General features: G+C 38.1%; 1 long non-coding RNA gene across 1 annotated transcript; it reads right to left on the reverse strand.

Annotated features, from left to right (window-relative positions):
• Positions 1-4269: 4269 nt before the first annotated feature.
• Positions 4270-23139, reverse strand: LOC112127691. Its single transcript, XR_002910686.1, has 3 exons — positions 23015-23139; positions 4499-4583; positions 4270-4355 (listed from the first exon to the last, which is right to left on the reverse strand). It is a non-coding gene; the product is annotated as an uncharacterized LOC112127691 (long non-coding RNA).
• Between the last annotated feature and the right edge of the window lie 472 nt (positions 23140-23611).

The raw sequence follows: 23611 nt of genomic DNA on the forward strand, positions 1-23611 counted from the left end.
TAGATCGGTTATTGTTAATATTGTGAAATGAGGACCCTTGGATGTCTTTAAATTTAAAGTATTTTACGGTTTGGTTGAGTCATTTTCCAAAGGGGGATAGACGAGTTCTATCATTTATGACTTTCATTCCCCTTCGGAAAAATCAAGACCATTTCATAATCGGCTATTAGGGAATTTTTGTAGGAAGGGAGTGATGATCAACTGCCGAGGACGTTCATTAACGCCCCTCGCCAATTGCTTTGGTTTCAATTTGTTTGCCGCGGACCCTCCTCCAGGGATAATTCATCGTTTCAATTTTAGCTCATCTCCAACCTGAGATTGTCGCGCCGAGTTAATTGGAGGTTAGAAAATCTGCTCATCCAACCTCGACTTTTTAACGTTTAACGACGTCAGGAGTTTATTTAATTTAGTACTTTTCGCCCGGATAACCAGACGCGACGGAAAGCAGCAACGTTGAAAATGACTGCCACAATCCTATGAAGTACTTTGGAATTACTGGAATAAGAGGACTTAACATTTCAAAAAAGCAGCATATTCTCTCTATCACTCTCTCTCTCTCTCTCTCCCTCTCTCTCTTACTCTGTCCATTTCTCTTTCTAACCCTCCATGTTGTTCTGAATGACTTGAATTATGAATTAACAAAAAATTTAAAAGGTGTATGTATATGTGTATAAAATATTCTTAATAAATTTAAAATATTATCATAAAACTTATGATTGAAAATGAAAAAAATACAAACAATTAGGCATCGTTAAATTTAAATAATTACAAACTTTAGCAAAGTTAGTACTCAGAAAACAAACACTTTGAGTGAGTACAAATGCTTTGATTGAATCTAAAATTTCTAGCATTGTATAAATTCATTTTTCCCACATCTTACATGTATTTGTTAAATTTAAACAATGTAAATCCCAGGCCTTGAAGATGATCTCAATAAAGATTGAAATGTTGGCACGATAAAGAAAATGTTTTTCTAATTTTTTTTTCTAAAATTTTCTAGTATGGCATAAATTCATTTTTTCACATCCTACATGTATTTGTAAAATTTAGACAATGCTTATAAATCCCAGCACCTGAAGATGATCTTTAGTAAAGAGAAATGGGGTTAATTAGAGTGAGAGGGCCGAATATTGAACAGCCCATCTACTGATGAGTATCAATTGGGTATAGGTGTTGCTGTAGATGGTATTTGGTCGGAGGTGGTAACGCCACCTTTTCAAATAATAGATTATATTTAATTAGTCAAAATCGCTTTAAAGACAAAGATGAAAGGGGTTGGAAATACAAGGCTAAGACCCGTTCCTTATTTATTCAGGAGGCCGGCTAGTCTTTGAAGGAGAAGTAATTCCGAGGCGAAGGTACGGGCCGTGCGAGGAGGACGTGGGTCCTAACTGGATTAAAGGGTGCCCTGGGGGCGGCACCATCCCCTGCCCCTAATTGGTCTGCCCGTCACTTCGCCGACAAGACCAATACAATTACGTCAACCATGCAAATCTCGCCTGGACAAAAAGTACACTGGGATTTACATGTGTAATTTCACCTGTACATCGCCCCGGGAAAGTGGAGGGTTCTTTTCAATATCAGCATTGACTACGGACAACAATCGCCTTCATTAGGCCTATTCAGTTACAGGGCAATAATAAAAGTAACATATAGTAAAGTACATACGACATACAAGGCAGTATAATTTATCTAATAGCACAAGTTTTCACTATTTTTTATTATTATCTTTAAGAAGTAAAAGTTTATAAATGTGTCCAATATAATCGAAAGATTTCCATGCCTTGGCTCTTCATATGAAGCGTGTAAGAATGCTCCTAGATAAGAGAATTCTAGATTTTGGGAAGGCATAATCTACTTGCTTTGAATAAATTGCAACGAACGTCCCGTTAGATCTGATGGATTTATTAGTGTGATAGTCTAATGAGTCACTATACTAGCCAATTATACAATTTTCTATCTTTCGGTCACCCATGATCTTTTCACACTCTTTTTATTCTCTATCTCTCTTTTTCCTTCCCTCTCACTTTTTTACGCTCTCTCTGGTACTCTATTCTACTCTTCTCTGTCTTTCTCTCTATCTCAGATTCTGTCTCAACTGTAACCCTTTTTTACTTTTTTTTGTGCCTCTCTCTCTCACTCTCTCTCTCTCTCTCTCTCTCTCTCTCTCTCTCTCTATTAATAAAATTAATTTAATTAATTATAGATAATTGAAGATTAAGATTAAATAAGACTGTAATTAATAATAATTAAATAACCACCTATTGTCTTATGAATTTATAAACAAAAAAAAATTGTAACGCAAAATATTTCATAAAAAATATGTAAAACTTTTTTTTTTGTATTTTACGTAAAAAACATACAGCATACAACTACGTATAAAAAAATTTAAACGATGCTAGAAAATTTTAGACAAAAACGAATTTATACAATGCTAGAAAATTTTAGATTAAAAATAATATACAATGCTATTTTTTAGGAGTGTATAAATACATTTTTAATATACTTTTTTTAGCATTCTACAAATTCATTTTTTTAAATCTAACATTTTCTAACTGTATAAATTCATTTTTTTTATTTAAAATATTTTAGCATTATATAAATTCATTTTTTTCTAAACTTTTTTAGCATTGTATAAATTCATTTTTTTAAATCTAAAATGTTGTAGTATTGTATAAATTCATGTTTTTAATCTACAATTTTTTAGCATTGTATAAACTCACTTTTTAAATATAACATTTTCTAGAAAATTTTAGACTAAAAAAATGAATTTACACAATACTAGAAAATTTTAGATTAAAAATAATATACAATGCTATTTTATAGGAGTATATAAATCCATTTTTTAATGTAAAATTTTCTAGCATTGTGTATTCATTTTTTTAAATCTAACATTTTCTAACATTGTATAAATTCATTTTTTTTCTAAACTTTTTTAGCATTATATAAATTCATTTTTTAAATCTAAAATTTTGTAGTATTGTATAAATTCATTCTTTTTAATCTACAATTTTTTAGCATTGTATAAACTCATTTTTTAAAATCTAACATTTTCTAGCATTGGATAAATTCTTTTTTTATGTAAAATATTTTAGCATTGCATATTCATTTTTTTAATCTAAAATTTTGTAGTTTTGTATAAAATCATTTTTTTAATCTAAATTTTTTTAGCATTGTATAAATTCATTTTTTTAATCTAAAAGTTTGTAGTATTGTATAAATTCATTTTTTTAATCTAAAATTTTTTAGCATTGTACAAATTCATGTTTTCACATGTTTATAAATCCCAGGCCCTGAAGATGATCTTATAAAGATCGAAACGTTGGCACGATAAAGAAAATATTTTTCTAAAACCTACGTCCCACCAGACTCCAGATCACGATCTCCGAATAATCTTTGAGAATAGTTTTGAGGTGCTTAAATTATTCTTAATAGAGGAATATGGAGCGCGAAAGAAAAAAATATCTTGGGGTTGTACAAAAAAATTCCTAGTTTGTTAAAGAAAACGCTTTTTCGCCAGTGTTTTTAAATCCTAGTTTGGAAGCAGTTCGTTAACTATGTTTCACACGCACACTTAGTCCTGCAAAGTGAAAAGTAAATTTCCATTCTCTTCTCCCCTCGGAGGCAAGTTTTCAAAACTCCATTAAAGTTGTCAACCTCCGCCTTTGCAAGTGTTCGGGTTTGAGAGGCGGCGGCGCCGCGCAGACCATGTTATAACATCGTTCTTATAAGAACGATATATTTCAGCCGCGGTTATTACACAAATCAATACCGAGTCGCGTTATTTTACAGTGTTCATTAGAGGTTGGGCCGGGGGAGCACGGTTAACTGCCGAGTTATTACATAATATTTCAAACTTTCTTACCCGCCTAATTTCACTTTCCCAGGGTGGAAATTACAAAATCGTTAGCACTAGTACTAAAGCCCCCGTTCCTGTTTGAGTGATTAGGCCTTTCGATGTCCTTACCGATTAATGCCTCACCACTTGCTCGTACATCACTCCGCTTTATAGGATATTTCATAAAATCGTTTTGCCACCGCTGAAAATACCATTTACAACTGCTTTTTCGGCGTGGGATTTTAATAATCATTTTTTATAGCTCATTATAAGTTCAACATATTTACACAAATTCTAGATGTCAAAATAAATTATATACAAAGGAAAAATAAAACTTTTGTATAGTCTTTTTACAAAAATGGCCGATATGAACGATGTATTTTTTAAATTATAATATATTATTTATTTTTTCGTTTGAAAAAATCAAATCATCATCTTAATTTTTAAAAGAAATATAACAAAGGGTATTGCTGCTGCCAGCCCGCACGACCCGGTTATCCTGATCAGCCCGGAAGATCTGAAAAGAAAAATGAGAAATTTAATCTACAATGAATGGCAGGCCCGCTGGAACGAGATGAATGAAAAATTAGAAGTGCATAAAGAAACGGTGAGGCCATGGCCCGTGGAGAACTTAAAGAAACGAGATAAAACAATACTAACAAGGTTGATGATAGGTCACACCCGTCTCACGCACGGCCATCTCCTGGTGGGGAGAAGATGCAAAAGTTGCCCTCTGTGCGGAGACCTGGTAACGGTAAGACATCTATTTGAAGAATGCAATAGCTTAAGAGTATACCGAGAAAGGTGCGACCTACCTTCCGACCAACGAGCAACTCTAGAACATAATAGTTACCACATAAAGAAATTATTTAGATATCTGAGAACGCAAATCAATTAATTTGATCCACCCCCTTAGCAGAACTGGATTTCGTATGTATGTAGTGGCTAGGATATTGCAGTGAATGTTGTGAGTAAGAATGTTGTTTTTATCTGTACATAGTGAATGCGTTTAGTAGATGAGCGTAGTTATTGGAGTGAATGTACTTATTAGCAAGGATGGAATGTATGTTCAAACAGTGTAGGTGTGTATAAATGAGGGCAGGTCGTCGTCGGCATGCGCAGCACCATGACGGCCCGCCAAATGTCAGTTTAGGATTAGTATAGGGTGTATGTTGTTATGAGTGAGAACGGGTTACTGACGGAATATCGAGTACCTCGGTAATCTGTCAATATGTGTAAAAGTTGTTCTTTTAATTGAGGGAAATTAACAGTTTATAAGGGGGCGAGTGACGAACAGCGCGGGGTACCAAAATACCCAACTCGAAAACGCGAGAATTGTTAATATGCGAGGTGCCGGTAATGGCCATAGATGCTGACTGGCGGGGGAAAAAAAAGGGCATTCGTACTTTATAACGTTTGCTAAAAAGATTACCTTTTCAAACAATAATTGCTCATGCAACATTGATATTGTCTACGTCCGAACCAAAAATATATCGGAGCAGATAACAGCACTCCCAAGAAGAACCAAAGCCTACAGAACCACCTCGATCTAAGCTCTTCGAATATTTGCTCAGTACTTTCCTTCTAAAAAGGAGGATATTTAACGTCCGCACCTAGCCTATTCGGCCTTATCGGACGTTTCGATTCTCAAGCTGAGAGCTGACGCACCTCCGCATATGACAGAAGGGTGTTACTGCCGCAGCATTGGTGTAGAGGCAGCTCAGCCCCCAGGGGCCAAGGCAACCTCGCTCTCCGCTTGCCCATTCCGAGTGGTCGGGTCTGCATTGAGCATCGAACCGTACTCCGCGCACAAACGGCTACCTAAGTCGAAATACATAAGCCTGTTCTCCCGCGCCCTCCCTCGGTAGAGAAGGCGACTTCTACCTCCCAGAGTAGTGGAGCTTCCCTAGCGTAGAAACTACCGGATCCGCTCCGGCCGCGGTTTTGTTTAAATTGGAATTGCTAACCACCTCTTAGAGGAGACCGCCTACACCTACGTGCAAAGCTTCCTCGAGTAGGAGCACCCGATTCACTACCCGTTCCCATCCGCCACTACTCACGCATTCGAGGGGGCTTTTCAGCATCCGATCCGCCGTATCCCGTGAGGCCGGTGTATAATGGTGGTTATACGCAAGTTTCGTGCGAAGGTCACAGGTAGAAGACAGCCTCTTCTCTAATTTCCCGCCAGGGGCGTCACCACTTACCATACAAATCCATTCCCAGTGTAACAGGGGCTGAATTTCGGAACATTTCTGTTATACCGTAGTACAGATGGTTATGCACCCTCCCCCGTCTATGCAGACAGGATCTGGTACCCTAACCCTTTTGTGCCTCTGATGAGGCACCCGCCGCACATGCCTACCCGTGGCCGACACGAGTACAACTTGTGCTTTAGAGAGTTTGCCACGCCCTCAGGGCTGCACTATTATTTTGTGCCCGGACACCCCCCTTGTAACCAAGGGTTGGGAGGGGTCATAGGAAAGAGTGAAGGTACGGATTGAGAGAGGGACGTGGATGAGGACACGAGGTGCCACTTTTCAGGGCCTCGAGCCTTAACAGCATTATACCACCCAATTGCTCATGTACTATTGATATTGTCTACGTCCGAACCAAAAATATACAGAAGCAGATAACAGCACCCCTAAGAAGAACCTAGGCCTATAGAACCAACGCGGTCCAAGCTCTTCGAATAATTGCACTTGTAACATTGATATTGTTTACGTCCAAACTAAAAATATACTGAAGCAGACAACAGCACTCCTAAAAGAACCATAAACTACAGAAGCACTTCGATCCAAGCTCTACGAATAATTGCTAAGCAACATAGATTTTGACTTCGCCTAATCGAAATTTACTGAAGGGGATAACAGCACTCCTAAGAAGAACCCAAGCCTATAGAACCATCGCAATCCAAGCTCTTCGAATAATTGCTCATGCTGCATTGATACGGTCTAAGTCCTTATGAAAAATACACTCCAGCAAATAACAGCACTCCTAAGAAGAACCACAGCCTATAGAACCATCCCGATCTAAGATCATCAAATAATTGTCCATCCAACAATGATATTGATTACGTCCTAACTTTAAATATACTCAAGCAGATAACAGCACTCCAATGCCGCACGACTTCGACCCTAGCCATTAAAATAATCCATCATAATACACTGATGTTGTCTTCAATAGCAAAATTGCACTAAGGTAAATCAAACAATTAACACCCACCAAAAAATATACTTGAGCAAAGACAGAGTATAGCCCTTTTTGTAAATGATGGTTCTTCTCACACATTTGAGAACTTCTAAATTTACAAAAAGCTAATCTACCTGCTTACCCCACCTTGATGATTTCTGTAGAGTAAGCACCCCTAAGAAGTACCAAAGATTACAGGGCGACCTAGACCTTGCTGTTTCGAGGATAAGTGGGACTTGGAGTTCTGTGTGGTATAGACTTGTATTATACCATATAGTAAAACATGGCATGTTGGACTGGACTAACTGGTTAGGACCCTGGAACACAGGGTTCAACTCCAAAGTACAATTGAATGTTTGGTGCAGTTGTGTTGCCTAGCCCGAAATAACGGACGACACTATTGCTGGGAAAGAAATAGGGTTTTAGTAGACAGTAGGAGATATCTAAGCTGGAAAGTTATTTGCTAGGTTTCGTTGTGTCCATTTTTTGAACCATTCTTCGAAACGGGACAGATGGTTTTAGGAGCTACTACTGGATCTGTGCTTTCATATGTGAGAAGTATTGCATTGGGTTTGATAGGAAAGCAGTGAAAAGAGAATAGGGCCATGAATGCTGCCTTGCGGAACACCTTCCATCTTCAAAGTTCAACACGTTTGAAGGATGAAACGCTCAGTTGTATCTAACATTTCAATTGCTTACAACCAGATTGGCTGTAGTAGTGATGGGCGTATGAGGCGTTTGTTTTGTATTTGAAACATGAACTTTTAATGGTTCATGTTAAGGACAGTAAATCAAATATTAATTGTTTTATTATTATTCATAAAGATCATAAAAATTTAGTTTTTATAAACTTAAATCATTAAGTGCCCAGGAAGGTACCTCCATTGGTACATGCAAAAGTATAAACGTTTTATAACAAGAAGTTAATGGTACAAAAAATTCATGAAAGTTCCTTTATTAATACCCATGAAATATTTTACGTTCAAAGTTAGAAACCATTTTAAGTATGCAAAAATGAAACATTAATGACTTTTTATTAGTTCTGAACTTTAGTCCACTGTTAAATTCAAAATAATAAATCATTTAAAATTACGTTACGCATTCTAAAATTAAACATTAGTGGCTTGCTATTAAACTTAAAACTCGAAATTATTACCAATTTAAAATTTATACTAGTGTAATAAAATTTGACAATTAAAGCATATTAATATCATAAATATTTTATCTTTTATATTTTAATTGTTTTTAAAATTTTACGAATTTTATTTTAAGCATAATAATAACATATCTATGATTATAACGAATATGGTAAAATATTGGACTTAGGCTTTATTATCAAAGACATTATGCTGTATACTCCAATGTAAGCATACTAAGGGAATGGAATGACCAGTGAGTTACAATAGAAGTGTCATTTTTTATATCGGGATGGCGTGGAACATTTAAGGGACGTTGAGGTCATGGATAGGATATGGCTATGGCTCATAGGCCAATAACCAAAAAATGTTTGCACACCAATGGACGGCTTAGAACTGGAAGGATTAGAAATTGGATGCTTTTGCTGGAGGTGAATGCCCAGCCTCATATTGTCATACAGCATGTTTAGTCTCAACGGACCATAAAGGAAAGGAAGAACTCAGGAGAGCAAAACACGTATATAGATGACTCCAAAACAAACGAAGGAAACGGATTGGGTGTGTTTTGTACAAGATATGAACAATCAAATTCATTATGGAAGTACACTTCCATCTTTCAAGCAGAAATATATACCATCGACGTTTGTGCCCTAGAAAATCTGAAAAGAGGTTACACTGCAAAAAAATCCTCTTAAGATCGGATAGCCAAGTAGCTATAAAAGCGTTAGGATGTAAAAAGATCTCATCAAAATTAGTCAGCGAGTGCTTCCACAATCTCCAAAACCTGGGGAAACGCAACAACCTGATGATATCTTGCTAGAGAAGAACTGGCTAGAGGAGGATCTGCAAGACCATACAGGCCCTGGTCCTATATTTGGGATAACCAAAAGAAATATAGAATTATCCATAGCAGAATGGATCCAGACAAAACAAAAAGAGAAGTGATAAACCCTAGCAGCGCTAGACATAGTAAACTTATGAAACAACCCTCACCAAGACTGGAAAACTCACTTCTGCAATTGGCGAGGGCTAGACTCATAGGAGTGATTATGTTAACTGGTCACTGGCATCTGAGAAAACCTCTACGCAACACGAGCATATACAACGATGATCCCAGCTGCAGAATGTGTAATGAGGAAAAGGAAACAGTAACCCATATCATTTTCAAATGCGAAGCAACAGCTCAATGGAGATTTAACCCAACGTACGGAAAAACCTTATGAAATTATAGCAGCGGCAGTCAATGACTTGATACTTCTAGGGAGAAGGATTTAGTCTATCTCACTGAACTAAAGAACTAGGAAGGTACAATAAACCAGGAAGCTCCAGTGCGTGGGGAGCTCAAATCCTTACTATCATACCATACCATCCCAAACATATGCTCAGTGGGTAGTGCGTCGTCGCATGCATGAACCTAATTCCTACGTCACGTTCCGACATTTTGATGTTATGGTTTTGCAGTGGCGATATGGTCATCTGAAGATACCATATCGCCACCGCTCTTCAGATGACACGGGATGACGCTCCCTTCTTAATCTAGAAACTCTATTATGCAGTCCTGTCCAGACATGTTAGGAGGAAACACGTCCCTGACCTTGAAACTTAAATCCGATGTTGCGGTTTCGGTGTGCTCTCTATATATGGCATAGGATTTCGTTAATTTACACGGGTTGTAGCATGTCTGCGCCTATATTAAACATAGATTGGCACCTTTTTCAAACCATGCTAAGAGGATACCCTACGCCACTGAGCAGCAAGCCTTTGATGTGATACTGTCGTTACGATTTTGCGGTTGCGATGGCGGTTGAAATAGCCGTTGCCATTTTTTCTTCTTTTGTCGTCCCCCTGAGCAGCTATACAGTTTATTGTACTTTACTCTTGGCTCCATTTTTGGGCAGCTAGCGAAATGCGAGTGTATTGAGCCCCGTTGTGCCAGTGTTCTTCCATCGAGGAAATTAATTTCTGAAGGGGGTTGGGACCAAATTCAGGGCCATGAGATCCGATCTGGCCCCAGACCTTCCATTGAATAGTGCCGAGTCAATTTCATTCAATTGCGGCCACCGGTTCCCGTAGGGGTCAGAAAAATGTCCAGAGGCGACGGTGGGGCTCAAACCAACGACCGCGGGATTTACTAGCCGAGAGTCTGAAACCTTAACCACTCTCCTACCGAGTTATGATAAATAGAGAGGTTGGGAACTCTCCAACGTTACGACTTTATTGTTACTTTGTCACAAACCTTGATCCACATTAAACTCGAAGCGCTTTTACAGCCTAGAGATGGATGATGCGCTGTACTATTCGCTGTACTCAACTAGGGAACTAGGAAGGTACAATAAGCCTGCATTACCTGGAGAGCACAAACCCCGCTTCCTCATTACCATGTAAGACCGAAAGTAGGTCGATCTGCTCACCTCTACCGGGGGTTGGTATGACCGGTTGTTCAAGATCATTGTGAGCAGACAGGTTTTCAATATTGTCTGCAAATCTGGACAGGGAAGTGTTGGGGTGATTAGGATCAGCAGTAAGTTTTAATTATATCATTGGACCAAGGACACTACCTTGAGGGATTTCTGTCTATCAAAACGGAAGGATCGGACAGTTAGAACTTTAGAATTAGAAGAATGCCTTCGATGTCCCTGACGTATCTACCCCAATCAAAATAGGACAAATTTGACTTACTCAAGTTCATCCAAATCTCTTAAGAAACTTAGCTATCATCATGTACAAAAAGTGAATCTACTACTCATCCCACCTTTATTATTTCAATCTATGACTGTTTTTCCAATATATATTGAAAGCGTTTTCTGATATTCTACTTCAACAAACACGAACCATTTAATTACTTAGCGTGTTGGAGCGTTGTGTAGGCAAGAAGGCTTTGCCGAAGCTTTGCCCCTGATCCTATGAGCCGTTTAGAGAGATCGTGCCAAAATTTCCAATTTTGCTTCAACGTTGTGCGTTTTAGCAGTGTTTATCAAGTGTTTTAAATAAATTATAGTGCATACGTTTTAGAAAGGGCCAATTACAAAAAGGGGTTAGGAAATTCCAGGAACTACCCTCAGCCCGAGGGATATATGGTGAAACCGGCACTTCCACGTATCCCCGTAAACCGTTTATTAAATACCCGGAATAAATCCTCGCTATTTATAGATGTGGGCGAGTTTCCATTCTACCGACATTATTAAAGGATCAATTATTGCCCTGGAAACTGCAGATAGGCCCTGTCGGCGACCCATGACAAACGTACTGTTTTTTGATTTTTAATTTCAACCAGTGGAGGAAAGAAAGTCAATCGAACGCCAGTGAACGGATAAACTGTCAGAGGGTGGACGTCTTGTCCACCGGTTGGCTTTTTTTTAAGTCAGACTCCGCCTTAGAAATCCTGACAGGTGGCGTCATGGGAGCCGAGGACCAAATTATACGGCAAACTTTGGACAAACTTTACCATGAACTCTGCACGGCTCGACCACAGGGAAAAGTAGAGGACAAAATAAATACCTCGCGTGCTCACTCTAAGGTTCATAGTTGACTAACTATTCGCTACAGATTCTTAATATATTTTCCATGAAGAAAAAAGTTTTTTAAAAATATGAGCAAATGACATTATAATATAATTCGGCAATAAATATAAATTGAAACCATTTATGTTAAGTGGTCTAATTGACCATATTAATTATTTCAATTAATTATTCTTTTTATGTAAGGTCTTGTTTGAGATAAAAAAGCAAGTATCACGAGCGGGATTCGAACCCACGACCTTCGGCTTAATACGCCGCTGCTGGGACTGTCACGCTAGCTCAAGTGGTAAGAAAAATCCTCCTAAAATAAGTTTCATCAGATATGAACACAAAAATATCATTCCTAGACTTTGTACAAGGAATCATTGTAGGTTTAGCATAAGTGGTACCTTTGTAGATAAGAACATTAAGTATTATTACAACAATTCATTTTCTTAAATTTTGACCTAACCAAATCTCTAGTTTTTACAATTAACCAATTTTGCAATAGAACACTGTGCACAAGTAATACTCAATAATGGACTGAAATGTGTGTTGCTTAGAGGCCTGTTGTTTCCGTTTTTGCCGCGTTTCGACCTTTATTCGGGTCATCTTCAGGGCCTGGGTACATTTACATTCTCAGACTGACATGAAGCTCTGAAGGCTTTAATTCCACCTTCAACTCAAGGTCTGGGAATGCCTAAAAGATCTGGGAAATCGCAATCAGGTAACCTGTGAGTACAAGACACAAAGGAATCTAAGGTAACATGATAATGATGATATGAGAGGATACTATGAAGGGTGGTTTGGTATTACCCAAGCACTGCAGCTTTCTGGCTATTGTGCTATTCCTAGTTCGTTCGTTCAGTTCAATGTCTCAAGCCTTTTTTTTATTCACTTTGTGGTCTGATTGATATCCTATGTCACTTAGCATTCGGGGATGAAGTGAGGTTCCAACCCATCGCATAACCTACAAATGGGGGCAGTACTGAATATACCCATGTTATGCTTTCTCAGATTTCAATGACCGGTCATATCACTCCTCTGAGTTTAGCCCTACCTAACTGAGGAATTTAGTTTGTCAGTCTTGTTTAAGTTTTTTTTATCATAAGGTTCTTTCTTTTCCTTTTTTCATTTTTGGATACATTCTGACCTGTATAACGTGTTTATTTTTGTCCTCCCCAGTAAAGGTTTAGAATTTAAAATTTACCTCTGGAATGATGAGTAGGAAAAAATTTACTGAGAGCGAGCCATGAAAAAAGCTGATTCGATTCATTAAGTGAGCAATTTTAATCCAATCCTTAAAAAGTGCGGGTTTTCCAATCTCTAAGTGGCATGGTTCTAATTGGTATGAAATTTGATTAAATTGTATAGAAATGCTTAAAAATTGTAAATCCTCCCCACGATTTATGGTAGTGTGGAGTCAAGAAATATAGCATTTTTCAATCAAATGAAACCTTTTTCCAAGCAAAAGAAACCGTTTACCAAGCAAATGAAACCTTTTTTCAACCAAATGAAACTTTTTTCAATCAAATGAAACCTTTTTCCAAGCAAATGAAACGTTTTCAAGCAAATGAAACTTTTTTTAAATCAAATGAAACCTTTTTCCAAGCAAAAGAAACCTTTTACCAAGCAAATGAAACCTTTTTTCAACCAAATGAAACTTTTTTCAATCAAATGAAACCTTTTTCCAAGCAAATGAAACCTTTTTTTCAAGCAAATGAAACTTTTTTCAATCAAATGAAACCTTTTTTCAAGCAAATGAAACCTTTTTTCAAGCAAATGAAACCTTTTTTCAAGCAAATGAAACTTTTTTCAATCAAATGAAACCTTTTTTCAAGCAAATGAAACCTAAAACCTAATGATAATAATTATGTAGAGGAATAAATAAATGACATTATAGTACTAACAATAATTGCAATTAATTAAGGTTTTTAGTAGAGATAAAAAAGTCAATGGTACGAGCGGGATTCGAACCCACGATCTTCGGCTTGATACGCCGCTGCTCTACCACTTGAGCTATCGTGACCTCGATCCACTCGGACACCAATCTCCCAACTCAACCGCACCTTTTGAACTTTCCCTCCTTTTTGCCATTTTTTATCTCAACTAAAAACCTTAATTAATTGTAATATATTAATTGGTCAAGCGGACCACGAAATTAGGGAATGAAACTAACAATAATTTTTATGATGATTGAATATTAATATTACAATAATTGAATCGTTGGGCTTAGGTACAAGAACCTTTCTTGTGAAGATCCGTATTCATCAAACTTTTCTACATCCACGCTGTCGAAGTTTAATTAAGTGGGATAGAAAAGTGTTTTTGAGTGAGCAAAAACTTTCTGTGATAGAAGGGTTTCAACAAATACGTCTCTCGACATGAATTGCAAAAGTGAACCCGCTGATACCTCCGTCAACGCGAAAACGACCTTCAATCTGATGATGAGCTAAAGGGCTCGAAATCCGGATAATTGCGAAACAACTTATTGTGAGCAGGAACCATCTTTTTAAAAAGGATTGAATCCACTCCACTCCATCATTTATAATTTATATCACAGAAAGTTGTTGCTCGCTCAAAAACACTTTTCTATCCCACTAAACTTCGACGGGGTTTGATGAATACGGATCTTCACAAGAAAGGTTCTAGTACCTAAGCCTTACGATTCAATTATTGTAATATTAATATTCAATCATCATAAAAATTATTGTTAGTACTATAATGTCATTTATTTATTCCCCTACATAATTATTATCATTAGGTTTTAGGTTTCATTTGATTGAAAAAAAGGTTCATTTGATTGAAAAAAGGTTTCATTAATTGAAAAAAAATTTCATTTGATTGAAAAAAAGGTTTCATTTCATTGAAAAAAGTTTCATTTGATTGAAAAAAGGTTTCATTCGATTAAAAAAAATTTCATTTGATTGAAAAAAGGTTTCATTTGATTGAAAAAAGTTTCATTTGATTGAAAAAAGGTTTCATTTGATTGAAAAAAGATTTCATTTGATTGAAAAAAGATTTCATTTGATTGAAAAAAGGTTTCATTTGATTGAAAAAAAAAGTTTCATTTGATTGAAAAAAGGTTTCATTTGATTGAAAAAAAGTTTAATTTAATTGAAAAAAGGTTTCATTTGATTGAAAAAAGTTTAATTTGATTGAAAAAGGTTTCATTTGATTGAAAAAAGGTTTCATTTGATTAAAAAAAGTTTCATTTGATTGAAAAAAGGTCTCATTTGATTGAAAAAAGTTTCATTTGACTGAAAAATGCTATAATCCTTTGGTTTGGGCTTGTAATACACGTGTAGAGGCAATATTGTGTAAATTACATAGTGGAGAGACACAAACCCAAACCAAAGAGTATGTTTTTATTTTTGAGGCAGATTCCTTATATGTTGAATGGATTAAACAGGGGATTCCTTGCGCAATTAAGGCAGGACATTTGAAAATGTATGTTGCGGATGGTGTGGCACTTATTGACGGTGGAAGTTCCATCAGGTAAGCGGCTATTGCCATTAGAGTTTCCTACCATAGAAAGCCCGGTTCTGGACGACCTAGGGTAACAGAACCACAGGATGACCGTTTTTTAACTTGGAGAATTGCAAATTTCAAAAAACTTTATTTCGTACCGAAAAGTATAAAAAGGCATAAAAGGATAATTATAATTATTAGATTGTTAAGGTCGAGCCCTCCCGTCGCCCTTTGGGGGCTAAACGAAACGTGATTTAATTTGTCCATTGGGAAAAGCTGAGATACCGCCTAAGGGGGGTCATAAGGGCCCTGAGGCAAATCCAATATAAAACAGGTAATAAATTTAAGCTTCCTTTCCTCTTGTGCACATAGGGCTTGATCCCATTTGAGAAAATTTCCTATCTTCTTATAGAAAAAAATTAACTCAAATGAAATATAAAGTACTAGATAGAAGAAACAACGCGTTGAAATCAAGCTTTAAAATTTTCCGATTGATGAATTTGCACTTTTTTAAATTTATAAACGTAAGCTCTAATATATTTTACCAGATAAATACAAATAGCAGTACTGAGTAAAAATGTATTTTCTGTTGCACTCCAGTCTGGAACTCCAAACTCTAAAAACCTAAATCTTTCTGATATCTGAAATACTCATCGTTGGAGGAGAAGAAAAATTTCCCACAGCACTACGTTTAAACCCTCATAAATTACACTGACAGGCAAAAAATTACACCAAATTGATTTTTTTTTTTAATTTTCTCGATTAAAGAAAATTCTACTCTTAATTTGTCTAATTGTTTTTACCAATTTGTTTATGGTACGTTTTAAATTGGGAATATCAATTAGAGGTAAAAACACTTAATCATTAATCCAAAACAAGGATAAAGGAATTTTTCAATTAATTATTCTTTCCATGTAAAGGCTTGGTTGAGTTAAAAAAGTGAGTGTCACGAGCGGGATTCGAACCCACGACCTTCAGCTAGATACACCGCTACTCGACCACTTGGGCTATCGAGACTTCGATCCTCTCGGACACCAACTCTCCATCTCGCCACTTCAGAAGTCGCTGAGAATCCAATCCGATTACCATTTGAAAATGGCAAAAAGATGGAAGGTTCCAATGGTTGTCGATTGAGATGATGAGTTGATCTCCGGGAGGATCGAAGTCACGTAAGCTCAAGTGGTAGAGTAGCGGCGTATTTAGCCGAAGGTCGTGGGTTCGAATCCCGCTCGTGACACTCACTTTTTTAACTCAACCAAGCCTTTACATGGAAAGAATAATTAATTGAAGTATTTTTTTAATGTTTACTTTTTACGGAATTTAAAATGTTTATTCAATCTCATTGGAATTCTGAAACAATAAACTGTATAGTTTTCATCTTTATTTTCTTAATTTCAATTGTTAAACGTAAAATCGCCACTTAGTGCTGAGGATGTTGCGTGTGGTGTGGCACTTATTGATGATGGAAATTCCATCAGGTATGCGGCTTTTGCCATGGGAGTTCCATTCGAAACTCTGCGCGACACGGTTAGACGGTTTCCAGAAACTGGGTCCTACCAATGAAAACCCGGTCTGGACTCCTTAGGGTACAGAACCACAGGATGACCGTTTTTTGACTGAGAATTTTGCGAGACCGGCAATTTACTGTTGTTCAAGCGATTCATCAGCTCCAGGAGGTTCAAGGTGTCCAAATTTTTGAACGCACTGCTCGAAGAAGATTTAATCTGTATGGACTGTTGGCTTTTCGCCCCGTAAGAGGACCAGAATTGACCAGAACACACAGATTTGCTCGAGAATACAACCATTGGATGTTGGACGGTAGGTCTGCAGGACCTTTTACATATTAATGTACATTTTCTCTAGGATCTCCAAATGGGCGTGAAAGAGTGTGGAGAAAATGTGAAGAAGCGAAATGGAAGGTACGAAGCCTGCAATTTTTCCCAGTGCCAACCTTTCCAACGTTGCTCAATGATGGTGTGGGCGGGCATCTCAATGGAGATTCGCACAGAGCTGGTTGTCGTTAGAGGAAGGTCTCTGGTGGCCACCGAACTGTGGATGAAATTTTGAAACATCGTGCGTTGCCTATCCTCGATGAAATCAGCGACAATCCTATCCTAATGCACGATATTGCCCGTCCCCATGTCGCTCGCATAGAACAAACCTTCACCAGCATAACGTCAGGGTCTTAGCCTGGCCTGCCCGTTCTCCAGATTTCAATTCAATCCAACATTTATAGGATAACCTCAAAATCTGAATAAGAGCACGTCCATCACTTCTTGATACACTCTACGATCTTAAAAGGTCTCTTCTTGAGGAATGGGCTAATCTCCAGCAAAGAGAAATATTCACACTGGTAGAAAGTATGCCGAGGCGTCTTCAAGATATATTAAGGGAATGGGTGGAAAAACGGATATTGAAATGTTAATTAAAAATTTAAGTTTTCATAATGTAAAATTTTTGTTTATTAACTGGATTTAATAAAAAAAGCCGATGTTATAAAAAATCTACCAGAAAACGTACTCTAACAGAAATTCTTGTTAAAGAGCTCGGAAAATCATCAGACAACCCCCACGTAGTACGTAAAAAAATCATCTCCCCCGAGTGTTTTCCTCAAAAGAGACATCCGAAAGGAAGTTACCCCGACGGAACGTATTCCGCGAATAAAAAGGTCTGACAAGTGATGCTGACAACTCGACAACCCATCTCGGCGACTCCTCCTGGTACGTCTTTCCTGACAAAATATGTAAATTTACAAATCAAATCATTCGCTAGCACGCACACGCGACATATTAGATAGTCTAACCGGTGGTGTACGATTTTTCACTAACTGCTTTTCTTTTTATACTAGATTTAAACGAAGTACAACCGTCAAAACGGAGAATTTGAAATTTATTTTTATAGTTAAGAGATTTTTGAAAAACAACCAATCGGGCAGCCAAGAGGAACACGTTTTATGGTGATAAAATTAAAATCCAAGCCCATTACTGAACAAAAGAAGACATACACTACAAGCTAACAATCGAGGATTATTTTTCTCAAAAATTATTTCTAGAACAACCTTCTACTCCATTTGAATAGTAAATTAATTATTCCCATGATATGCCTATCATTAAGGCCTTATTAAAGCGTAGAAGTAAAATTCAGAATTTTAATAGACCCAATGGCTAGCAGTTTTAGTGAAGTAGCAAATACTGACTTCACTGAGAACGGGAAGTTACCGAGGACACGAGGCTCACCTTTTCAGGTTGCACCCCCCCCCTCCGCCTTGGGACTGTACCATCCATTGTCACCGTAGTCCCACATTGAATGGGGTATGGCTCCTCTGGGTGGATAAAAGATATGAGATGGCCGTTCAAGCGTCGAACGAATCGATCGCCCATTGACCAGTCATCTCGAGGGACGAATCCGAGGTATGTGACCGCATGGCACACACCTCGGATTGAAGCTGTTCATTCTCAGATACCCTGGGTAAATGCAGGGGGAGAGGTGGTCAGGCTTCCAACGGGGCCAACGGGAATGAAAAGCCAAACCCCAACGGCCGCAACCAACCCCAACCCGAAAGCCAACCGAACCAAAAGGGGGTTGCCAACGTGGTTGGGCAAACGCCCGGCCCGGGGCCTAAGTGAACAACCCAAGGCGAAACAACCCAACCCCAAAAACCCGCCCACCAAAAAGGAAGGGAAAAGCCCATAGCCGGGAGGGGGGTGCAACCTGAAAAGGTGTCCGGTCCTCGGTAACTTCCCGTTCTCAATCCAGGTCCTACGGCATGTTTCCTTGAGACCTCTCCTTACCCTTGGATGCAAGGCACAACATAATGGTGTAGCCTTGGGAGCGTGGTAACCTCTCTAACGCGCACAAGCTGGATTCGTGGCAGCGGACGAGGGTTGGGTACCAGGGTCTTCATAGATGGAGGAGAGTGCATAACCATCTGAACTACCGGGTAGCAGAAAATGTTCCAAGCCCAAACCCTGCAACATGAGAATGTACTCGTAGTGGCTTAGTGGCGATGCTCCTGGCGAGAACATAGTGTGAACCTATTGCTCGAAGGTACCGTTAGTAGTGCCTATCTTGGTCGCGGTACAACCAACCCCCAAGAACATACATTGAAATGAATGTAACCCCCACACTAGGCCGGTAGGGTAACGCGGCGCGGCTCGGAGGAAGTTGCCAGACTTCTGAATCCGGCTCCGCGCCGCGCCGCGCTACCGCCCTTGTGTGCGTCGGGGCGGTCGGAAATCTTTGAGTTCGGGTATATTCCGCTGCCCTCGGACAACATATTTGTAAAGACGAAGCCAACGATTATGACGTGGGGACTACTAGAAATGCAACATCAACAATAAACCGCAGCACTGGTCAGATGGAGGGGGAAAATTCGACCAACGCGGACGAGAGCAGTTCTTACATAGTGTGCGGACCTTCACAATTCCACGCTGCGCCGCGCCGCCGATCAAGTGTGCGCTCAGCTTAATGAACTTAAATGCTTCCTAAGAGCCTACCTTATTCTGAAATCTTATTTAACTGACCGCTGCTTTAGGGTGAGGAGCATCAACAAATCCTCGGATTGCAGGACAATACTAGCTGACGTTTCTCAAGGGGGGAGTCTTAGGTCCATCCTATATACTATTTTCATTGCTGGTTAGTAATACCATCATTTCCACCTACAAAAAATACTCTAAAATTTTGTAACTCAAATTCCACACAAGCTACGTCCACCATCCCAAAACACCTCAAGCTTATCGAAGAAATATGCAAAAAATGGGGGAGAAGACAGAATGAGGAAAAATTTACCCAGTGTCTAACATAGGTGAAATAGTTTTGCCCTCCACTGCATAATAAGGGACTGGCAGTGTCCATAGTGTTATTTACGCCATGGTAGAACCATCATTGACTTTTCAACACCTTGTAGATCAATTAAAAAACATCTCTTGAAATTTGAAATTGCAACTAAACTAAAAAAATAGATCACCGCGGTGGTCAGTTTTTCGACAGGAGGGGCGGTACCTTCCCTTTGCGACAAAAGGCTCCAGATCTGTCCGTGTATCAAGCCGAAATAAATTTATTTCTCTTTTCCCGCTTTCTCTCAAAGTTTCAACGGGTTTATTTGTAAGAGAAAAGCTCTGGAAATAAATCTTCCATTTAGACGGGCAGTTTCGTCGAGGGGGGCGAGGGAGTGTCGGACCCTCGGATACCGGAAAATCCTGTGTGCTGTGTGCACATGTAAGCGTGCGGGTCCGGAAGTCCAAACCTACCAACTCAGCTTATAAGTCATTCCTAAAAAGAGGCTGCCACATTTATCTCCGTCTAGGAAAAATAAGTAAATAAGTTATTTTGGATCGGCCATTGTGAAAACTGCAGAAACGAACGATTGACCATAGCTATAGACCGCTTTCATAACGACCAACCATTCTATGTTAAATTAAATAATCCGTTTACTAAATCGAAAATGTATAACATAAAACAATGCTAAAATTGTGGTAAACCACTCATAGAAATCATGGTTAGCAATATCAGCTGTAAGGTGTAACATCATAACGATCTGTGATATCATAAACAATTTTTTTTTGTATTTATCAATCAAAATTTAATTATTTCAAACCTGATCACAGTACCCGGAGGACACATGCTATGAGAAACTAGCCAATGACTCCGCGTAAGAGTTTAATGGACAAGGATGTCTCGAAGGCATCGTCGATTAAGCCGATTTGCCGGGTCCGCCGAGTGGTACTGTGTGAAGAGGACTCGAGCAATAGGATGGGTCGAGAGGTTGGTATGAAACTTTTGGATTCGGGAACGAATCAGTTGAGGAAAAGGAATTCGTTGTGGATAGTGAAGCTAGTGACGTAATAAATAGCTTTGACGATTTGGCTGATGACTTTTAATTGGAAGGTCCAGATCTTTTCTCTTTCTTCCTCGCCGGGGATGGAATACCGCAAGGAAGCATCCTAGATCCTCTCCTATATACAATATACACTGCCGATATTCCTAATTCCTAACACATTCCTTGCTTCGTTCGCAAAAGATACACTTCTCGCATCGAAACCGAGACAGCTGCCTCCGACATCCAAGTCCTCGAAAGGATATCAGTCAATAGACGAAAAAATTGAGAATAAAATTAATCAAAATAAATGTATCCACACAACCTTTACCATCCGTCGAGCGACATTTCCAACTCTACTTTAACAACATAATGCGACTGCTGATATAGTTAAATATCTAGAAGGTTTTTTCACAAAAACTGACATGGAAACCCCATATTTAATTGAAGAAACAGGAACTAAAAAAACGATACAAAACTTATTATACAAATACTAGACAGTTAAAAACTTACACTAACGAACAAATCAAATTGTTAATATGCGAAACAGTACTCCGCCCCATTTGGACCTACCGTCAAAAATTATCTGTAAAATCTCCATTACTCTTTATTACGTCTCGAACCTTGCCCTAAACCCCGAGCTCTAAATTAATTTTGTCAAAGTACTTTTCCTTTCCCGGTACCGAAAATTCCGTAACACAGTGATGACGGTTAACACGGATTTCGGTCCTAAAGTGTTATGTTGTTTCTTATGTCTTGTGTGCAGAAGAGAGAGAGAGAGAGAGAGAGAGAGAGAGAGAGAGAGAGAGAGAGAGAGAGAGNAGAGGGAGAGAAAGAGAGGAGTGTATGTTAGAAAGAAACGCAGAGTAAGAGTAAGAGGGAAAGAGTGTATAGTGTCAGAGATAGTGAGAGAGAGGTAGAGAGAGCATGTAAAGTGTCAGAAAGTGCCAAAACAAGTGTAAGAGAGAGAGAGAGAGAGAGAGAGTGAGCGAGAGAGAGAGAGAGTGAGCGAGGGAGAGAGAGTGAGGAAGAGAGTCAGGCAGATAGATATACATAATGTGAGGCATACAGAAAGAGCAGGGGAAAGAAAAAATAATGACATTCTACCATCTCCTCTTCTTTCACGCAACTCCACTACCTTTTTCTCTCTCTGATTCTCTCCTTATCTGACACTTGCACTGATTCTCTGTCGCACACTACCCTGGCTCTCTCTCTGATGGCAATATAGGGAATAGGTAAGTCAGCAGTATAGATGATATAAAGGATGGGACCAAGAATGGGCCCTTGCGTCACTCCGGGCTTGTATCGATCTGACTTCTCAGAACTCGTTGCCACACAGTCTGAAGCAAAGATCGGTTAGGTAGGTTTTAAGAGTAAGATAATAGGTGGGTAGAAAGAGTTTGAGTTTATAAAGCATGCCCTGGTACCAGACCATACCAAAAAATTAGATATGGATGGAGGTTAATTTGTTCCATTTCCAGCAAATGATGTGTTCATAAAAATCAGTTATATCTTCTATTTTTCATGGAATATTGTATTTATCATTTTTAGAATATCTTGGATGTAGATTGTTGTATTGTCGTACAAATCGATTATCTAACATATTTGCTGCTAGGACAATTTTTTTGTTATGATGTATTAAAAAAGAGCATTCACCGTAAAAATTGCAGATTGGAAATACGGATTAGGGCCTTCCCGATTTCACGCCCGAGGCCTTTTTTTTCAAAGATGTTTTTTCTCCCTATATTGTTGTAAACATAAATTTGACTCGAGTGGGAAAGTTTTCCTGGGCATATTAATCCTGGTACAGATGAAGTATCATTTCTCTCCCGGGTATTGAGAACAGGGCCGCGGGCAAATCCCCTGCAATTAGTTTAGCGTAGTGAGACCTCCTACGGGATTTATCGGCACGGAACTTTTATCGAAAACATTAAATGCATTTTGAGGTAAGGCATTTGTTTGGACTAATTTCTTTCACTAGGTGTAGCTGACCTGTGTAAACATTGAATTAAAAAGAAAGGGAAGAAAAAAGTGGTTAAATAATCAAAGTAAAATAAGGTTAACTCACCGTTCGGCGATTCCAGTCGAAAGGATATTCCTCTTGTTTCAGGTTCCAGGGGTGGCAGTCGCGTGGTCGTCGGCACAACAAAGTGTGATGCAGGAAATTCCTTCTTCTTCACGATGGGGCCCTCCAAACTAACATCGCCATCGAAAAATTGTTACTATTTTTTACATATTCAAGAGAAATATTATTTTATACTAAAATAATTCTCGAATTAAAAGAAAAATCCTTTATTTTTGTATATTTTTAATTTTAATTGCAATTAATTTTCATGTTCTTCTAAGAGATGAATAATTTTATACCAACAAAATTCTCCAATTTACAGGGAAATCCTCTATTTTTGTAAGTTTTTAATTTTAATTATGATTAATTTTCAAATGTTCTTCCAAGAGATCAACTATTTTATATTAAAAAAAGTCAAATGAAAATAAAAATTCTTATACTTTTTTACTTAATTTGTAATTTTAATTGTAATTAATTTTCAAATATTCTTGTATGAAATAAATTATTAGATATAAAAAAATCTCACATTAAACTAAAAATCTTTCATGTTTGTAAATTTTTAATTTTAATTGTAATAAATGTTAACGTTATTTTAAGCTA

Source organism: Cimex lectularius, unplaced genomic scaffold (assembly GCF_000648675.2).
Source record: "Cimex lectularius strain Harlan isolate CLEC.00 unplaced genomic scaffold, Clec_2.1 scaffold174, whole genome shotgun sequence".
Classification (NCBI taxonomy): Eukaryota; Metazoa; Arthropoda; class Insecta; order Hemiptera; family Cimicidae; genus Cimex; species Cimex lectularius.